Source organism: Macrobrachium rosenbergii, chromosome 9 (assembly GCF_040412425.1).
Source record: "Macrobrachium rosenbergii isolate ZJJX-2024 chromosome 9, ASM4041242v1, whole genome shotgun sequence".
NCBI classification, from domain to species: Eukaryota; Metazoa; Arthropoda; class Malacostraca; order Decapoda; family Palaemonidae; genus Macrobrachium; species Macrobrachium rosenbergii.
Genome location: NC_089749.1, coordinates 42200650 through 42208238, shown reverse-complemented (window position 1 = coordinate 42208238; position 7589 = coordinate 42200650). Strand labels below are relative to the sequence as shown.

The following is a 7589-nucleotide window of genomic DNA, read 5'->3' as shown; positions in this document are numbered from 1 at the left end:
AGCCATAATTCATTAGCTATACCAGAGCACCAAATAAGCGGTGATTTATGGCGTGAATGGGGCACAATACAATGACAGCCGACCTTTGTGATAGCTTGAGTATCACTGAAGTGCATTAGAAACTCATGGTACCGAACAGCGAGACAATACAGGCTGCCTCGATAAATTTATATACTTCTGAAGGAAATCGCAAGAAAAGTCGCGCTTATTACAGTAATATAATTGTGGTTAAGCTTTTTTTCAAAGCATTTATATATATATATATATATATATAATGAAATATATATTTATATATATATATATATATATATATATATATATACATTACATACATACATACATACATACATACATACATACATACATACATACATACATACATACATACATACATACATACATACATACATACATACATATATATATATATATATATATATATATATATATATATATATATATATATATATAATAATATATGAACAGTTTCAGCCATGAAGGAAAGTGAAACCGTGGAGATGCTAAGTGCTTTCATCTTATTACCAAGACATGTTCACAGCAACTAAAGATATACAGAGACAAGGGTGTATATATATGGTGAGTATAAGTCCTAGGGGAATACAAAAAGGTTGGGAGGTCACAGCATGGTCAGTGGATTAACATTGAAATATACATATTGGTAATCCTCTTTAATTCTATCTTTAAAATCTTTTTGGAACATATGTTGGTCTTACATTAAGATATCGCTCCCATGTCAGTCGAATCATAACAGATTCCAACAAGTTCCTGGGAATACAGTAGTTTCATTATTTCATATCTGTGGGACTTTTCACTTAGATGCAAAAATAGAGCATTTTTAGCCTGACCTGTTCTTACTGAATATTTGTGTTGTTTTAATCTGGTATTTAATTCTTTACTGGTCTGACTAGTAAAGAATTAAATACCAGATGAAAACAATACAAATATTCAGTAAGAACAGCCAGGTCAGACTAATAATGCTCTATTTTTGCATCTGAGTGAAAAGTCCCCCAGATTAAATTGGACTCAAAGCATTGCAATATTACAAAGTAATGAAACTATTTCCAGGAGCTTGTTGGAATCTGTTATGATTCAGCTGACACGGCAGAGAAATCTTGATTAAGCCCTGCATTATTTTCTTGTGACCCTGTACTAAAACATATGTTCTAGAGGGATTTGAAAGATAAGGAGGATTACCAATATGTAGATTTCGATGTTAATCCGTTGACCTTTCTGTGACCTCCCAACCTTTTTGTATTCCCATAGGATTTATACCCACCATATATATACGCCCTTGGCTTTTGTATATCTTTTAGATGCTGTGACCATGCCTTGGTAATAAGACGTCAGTACTTAGCATCTCCATTGTTTCACTTTCCTTTGTGGCTGAAACTTTGTGTATATAATCATCACGTTTTTACCGTTCGTGATTTAAAATCAAACATATATATATATACTGTGTATATATATATATCTAGCTGACCAACCCGGTGCTGCCTGGAAAAAAAACAATGACAACCAATAATTCTCTCTCTCTCTCTCTCTCTCTCTCTTTTTTTTGTTAAGAGTTACATTGCCCAGCATTTTAACATTTTATATTTCGCCGCTTCTCACCCCCATTCCTATCGGGACTGAACTTGGACTTAGAGGTCATCGGGAGTGTTACTATTCATCTCAGCGACCTCGAAAACTATGGAATAGACATGTAATATCTGTCATTTTTTACATTTTATTTTTCACCCGTTCTTATTGGGGCTGAACTTGGACTTCAGGGCATCAGGAGTGTCACCGTTCATCTCGGCGATCTCAAAAACTATGGATTAGACACTAATATATGTTGTTTTCGGTTATTTTTACATCACCCCCTTTGGTGCCTTTTGGTGCCAGTGATATCTTAGCCCCCACAGTTTTCTTTTCCAGATTGTAAGCCATATGTATACCGAAATGAGGCATGATAAATTTGTATAGTTTATTTAGTTACTAAGTCTATGGACAGAACCAATCCCTTTTCAGGGAAGCCCTTCCTACCCCTACCCCCTTTGGTGCCCTCTGGTGCTAGTGATGTCTTAACCTCCACAGTATTCTTTTCCAAATAGTAAGTCACATGTATGTCAAGTCTGGTTGAAATTACTCAATGTGTTTAGAATTATGCTGGAACATGCACACAAACATACATACATCCATTTTTATGTATCCTGTTATATATGTTTTATTTACATTGTGTAAAAAAATTGTAAATATTGAGGCCCTTTATTTAGGGTAGGTCAACAGTCGTGAAAACCAAAACCGCGTAATTACAGTAAATTCAACGTGTGATAATTTTTAATTAAGGTAATTGACAGTAAGTCAGCCACCTTCTCCTAACACCACTAGCTGTTCAACACATTAAGAAAACGGCATCTCTTCTAATGTTGTGACCAATCCATACCTGAGCTTCAGGAAATTTGAATGGCATATTCTGTAACTTTAAAATTTCATTATTTAAAAAAGCAAACCCCGAAAGGCACCCCTCCAGAGTACGAGCTCTCAGAGAAACTTAAGTATCATGGCTGTATCTTTTAACGTTATTGCTCCACAGATATGTTAGTTCCCTCAACCACCCACCCATCCCCTACCACATTCCTCGAATGCAAAAAATCAATAGCTGGATCTCCAGAGCGGCTGAACGGATTTCAGTGAAATTTGGCCCAGTTAGAGTTCTTAGTGGGAAACCTTTAAAGCCAAGGTTTCATCCCGATCAGTTGAATATTTCCAGAGTTATGTAAGGGTCAGAGTTGCGGTTTTTGTGTACTCTGGGTGGCTGAGCTTTACTAACTGCCAACTACTGTGGCGGTTGATAAAGATCCTCCTTTTTCAGAAGGAATATTAAAATGAAAAATTTTTGTGTATGTGTTGTTGTTAATATTATTGAAATGCATAGTTACAGTATGGCAGAATAAATTTGGAAAAAGAATGCAACTAGGACAGCTGGAAAAACCATTTTAATAACAATTTTACTGTAGTTTACTTTTGTTATGTAAGGTTGATGTACAAGCCTAGTCTATAGACTTGTCTGCGAGTTTATACGTAAATGTTTGCTCACACACACACACACACACACACACACACACACACACACACACACACTCACACACACACACACACACACACACACACACACACTCACACACTCTCACACTCTCACACTCACACACACACTCTCTCTCTCACACACACACACACACACACACACTATTTTTATTGACATTTATTTTATTGCAGTATGCGCATGTGTACAGGAATGCTTCGCATTTAAGGTAAACTATGCACTCACTGTGAGCTTGCTGACTATTTTTGAGAGAGAGAGAGAGATTCATTGTTGTATGTAGTTTCAGTCTGTGTCTGTTACCTAATGCATTAGGCTCTGTGAGTGTGTCTGTCATGTGTGGTATTGATGTATGGATTTAAGCACTTAACACTATTGTTATGAGCACAGGATAACGTTTTGGCTTAAGATGTTGGGAATGGTGGCCTGTATTCTTTCAGTTAGGCATCTAAAATGAGTAAAAATATGGCAACTCCTTGTTTCATCTTTTGTTGAATGACTTTTGTAACTCATGATAACATGGAAGCAGAGCTCATGGGCGGGACTTAATTCCCCACTGCGTTTGAAAATCAACCATTGCTAATATCAATGGTTGTAATTTTGTAACAAATAAAGCATTGATTCTAGTGATTCATAGCACGTTGGTTAAAGAATCAGCTTTGTAAGACAAGGCATGCATAATTTTTTTTTTCTGTATTTTGGGAGATAAGCATTCCCAGTGTTGAAACTGCTATAATCTTAAGGACACTGTAGTTTTGGCTAGAAAAATTATAAAAAAAAAAAAAAAAAAAAAGCTTTGTTTCAGTAGATGCTTACACACCATGGCTTTAGCTGCTACAGAACGTCTTTCTGAGGTTGGCATACCAGTGAACTGAAAAATTGAACAGATTATGAAGTAACTTATACAGTAAACTACCAAGCCATGTTGTGACAAAGTTCCTTGGATGTAGGCTTATGCAGTAATTATTAATAATAGAGAAGGAGAAACAAAACACCACAATAGGAAATATGGGAAATATGGAATAACATTTTATTGGTTATATATGATTAAAACATGTCACAAACATGACATCTCATGTTAAACAGATAAACAAAGGGTAAAGATTCAAATCCACAAAATACATAGTATGTCCTCGACTTACAGCGGGGGATCTGTTCCATCGCCTTGCCATAAGTCGATTTTTCTACGTTAAGGGGAGCGTTTGATGAAAAAATCAAAGAATCCAAATTTTTCCTGATATTTCACATAGGGAGTCTTACACCTCTTGACTATATACTCAGAAAATTTTATTAAAAAATTTGCAATAGTTATGGAGTTATAAGCCAAAACCATAACCCTGCTATCACTGAGAAAATTACAATTTTCGTATACTGTAATGGTAACTTCAGTATATCGGTAGTAATTTCAATTTAGCTATCAAAGAAGAATATCTAAATGCGGTATATGGCAACTATATCCTACGCAAGAGCGTAGAGGCTCTGTTGGGTGAAGGAGTAACCCACTTGGGCAATCAGTGGAGCTCAGCTCTTGACGAAGCAAGACGTCATGCTGCCCAACCTCGCCCATGTTTTGACACACTTTTCATTCAGTGCACTTATATTACTTTGCAAGTCAATTTTTTGTATTTCTCTTGGCTTTGCAATACTTCTTTATTCAGGAGAAACCATGCTGAGACCAAGAAAATTTAAACAACATCTATTTTCCATAAGAGAAAGGAAGAAACAACGTCATGAAGAGGGAGGCATCCAAGAGAGAGGAAAGAGGGGGACCAGGAGCCTAAATATATAAAATATAATTCAATATACATAAAACAATAATCACAGACAACACCAATATGATATAACATATCAAATTTGTCATAAAAACCTCAAAGTGTGAGACAACAAGCAAATAAATGGACAGACAAGCAAAAAATGTTGTCATAAAACTTTGGGGGCCAATATCTCAAAACTAAAGTTATGGACCTTCAAATGGAAACTCAGACATAACGAATTCACCTATCTCAATGAAACAAAAAGCAAATGAAAGGTAAATAAATTGTGTACAAAACTATAGAAAGTTTTTTTTTTATTTTGTCCCAAAAATATTTTTGGGATTTATTTTTCCACGAAATCAATCCAAGATTTTTCAAAAATCGAAAAATATTTGTAAAAAAAAAATTGAAAAAAACGCTCTATTACTTTATTCTAATTTCAGGTCTTAGGCTGCAATAGTTATGGCTGAGTTTTTTTTTTAAAGACTTGTGGGGTGGGGTACCAGCAAATGGGGGTTAGAAGGAAAATATGAATACTGACTTTTTCGCTATACACAAACTAACCAGTGCCCAAAATTTCAAACTGATTCATGCAAAAAAACCAGAGTTATTAATAAACGATTTTTTCAAACGCTCCCCTCAACGGCGCTTATGGCACCATAACTTGATCTTGCATCAAGTTACAGCACTGTAACCGCCGTTAACTTGATGCCTATTCATGCTGTTAGCACCGTAACTTGATGCAACATCAAGTTATGGCGCTGTAAAATGCTGTTAACAGCACTGAAAAAGCACTGTAAGATCGAATCGCCGTAAGTTGAGGATGCACTTTACAATTACCGTCCAACTTACAACCTGCTCGACATACGACCATTTGTACTTACAACCGTACTTCTGGCAGCGGGGCTGGGTGGGCTGATGCATGAGAGTATACGCTGTATGACAATTGACCACTGAGTTACTCGGCAACGTGCCATCTCGGAAGAGCTCTCTCATCACTCAGGCAGCATCAGTTTGAGTTACCTGCCCTATCAGCAGCATCATATGGTATTAACTGTCCTGGAGACTGAATTGCAAACCAATTTCTGTTAAAATTGACTTCCGACATGCATGCAAGAACCTAACTCCATTGTAATTCTATGCCTACCTGTACATAATATACATTACATAAATTATTAAAATATATCAATAGAAGTACATTATGGTAAAAAGATTGAAATAATGATTGTACATTACATTACAGTGCTATGTAGGTACTGTACGTTATATAGGAAAGTTTTTATATTATGCCCTACTCATGTCAGCCACTTTCTAAGGTTTGACTTGAAACCGGTTGTTCGGAACCAAGCTCGGTTGTAAGTAGGATGGTACTTCTACAGTGGTTCCTCGGTATACGAATGATTTGTTACTTGTATTTTTGTTATACAAAGTAAAATTTTCTAAAAATTTTGATTCCATGTACGAGCTAAAAATTCTATTTATGAGGTGTTTGGTGGAATCTGGCTCACAGCCAGCCAGGATTGCGGGAGGAGAGACGGGATCCTTTGGGCCTGGATGATTTGGGGGAGGGCCTTGTGGATGTAGGTATGAAAGGAGGAAGTGGGAATGTGATGAAACAACTGGGATGATGGTTTTCTTTTGTAAAATGTCAAAGTGGGGACGAGTTACTTTTACAGTGTTAAAATATCGTAAAGAGCAATTGTCACTTGATAGATATTTTACTGTAACAAAAAGAAGTGGTTTGGGCGAATCGAGCGTAAGTGAAAGCAAACGGGTGAAATATAGTGAAAGAGAAAAATCATCTAAGCCCAGTCCCAGTGGTACAGCTGGGAAGTCAGTGGGAAGCAGACCACCCCTCCCTCTCCTCTGTACCGTCTCACTCAGCGCAGAGTGCAACCCTTAACACTCACTCAGGTTAAGACTCACTCTCGATTTTTTATTGTTGCTGTATTGCATTTGGTTGTTTTTATATTGTATCGTTGTTAAATTTATAGTGAAATTCCCTTCTTTTATTTTTTGACGTGAATTGTTGTTATTGCTTTTACGTACATATAGAAATGTTTTTACTGTCTCTCCTCCTCTCCTTAACAGTATAAATGCTCCCTCCCTCTAGCTCAAGTCAGCTTTGCTCAATGACATATGATTTTGTTAATTTTTTATGTTAAATTTTATTGTGAAATGCTTTATTCTCTTATTTATTTTGTTGAATATGGTTATCATTAAAATATGTATTGTGCTTGCGCTTAAAATAATTGTTTTAAAGTGGGTACAAAGGGTGGATATGGGGGAAATTCTTGAGTGTGGGACAAATTAATTATATTCCCATTATTTATGTATGAACATTTTGATATACAAATTGGAATTTGGACCAAATTAAATTTGTATACCGAGGAGCCACTGTATTACAAATGTGAAAATAATATATTATGCTTGTTACCAAGTATAAAAAATTAAGGGTGAATTTCTGAAGAAACAGTTGTAAAATAACAATGTATCACACAATTTTCACTCTGGTTACTGTATTGTAATCTCCTCTAGTGAGATTTACTGGTAAACCCTTTTAACAAAAATTTAATTTGGTCAGCTTAGAATTTTCCCTTAAATTAAGTCGTTTTAGAACAGTGAGAATACTGGTAATATATTGATATATATAACAATTAAGTTAGTACAGTACTCTTCCAACATAATCTGCCTATAAGTGATTGAATCTTAGTGACTAATTTTTTTTTATG

At 35.6% G+C, this 7589-nt stretch overlaps 1 protein-coding gene across 9 annotated transcripts in view; it reads left to right on the top strand.

Moving 5' to 3' along the window:
• The window catches only part of LOC136841729 (glutamine and serine-rich protein 1-like), a 132013-nt gene that overhangs the window by 99237 nt on the left and 25187 nt on the right, over positions 1 to 7589 (top strand). The window lies entirely within an intron of this gene.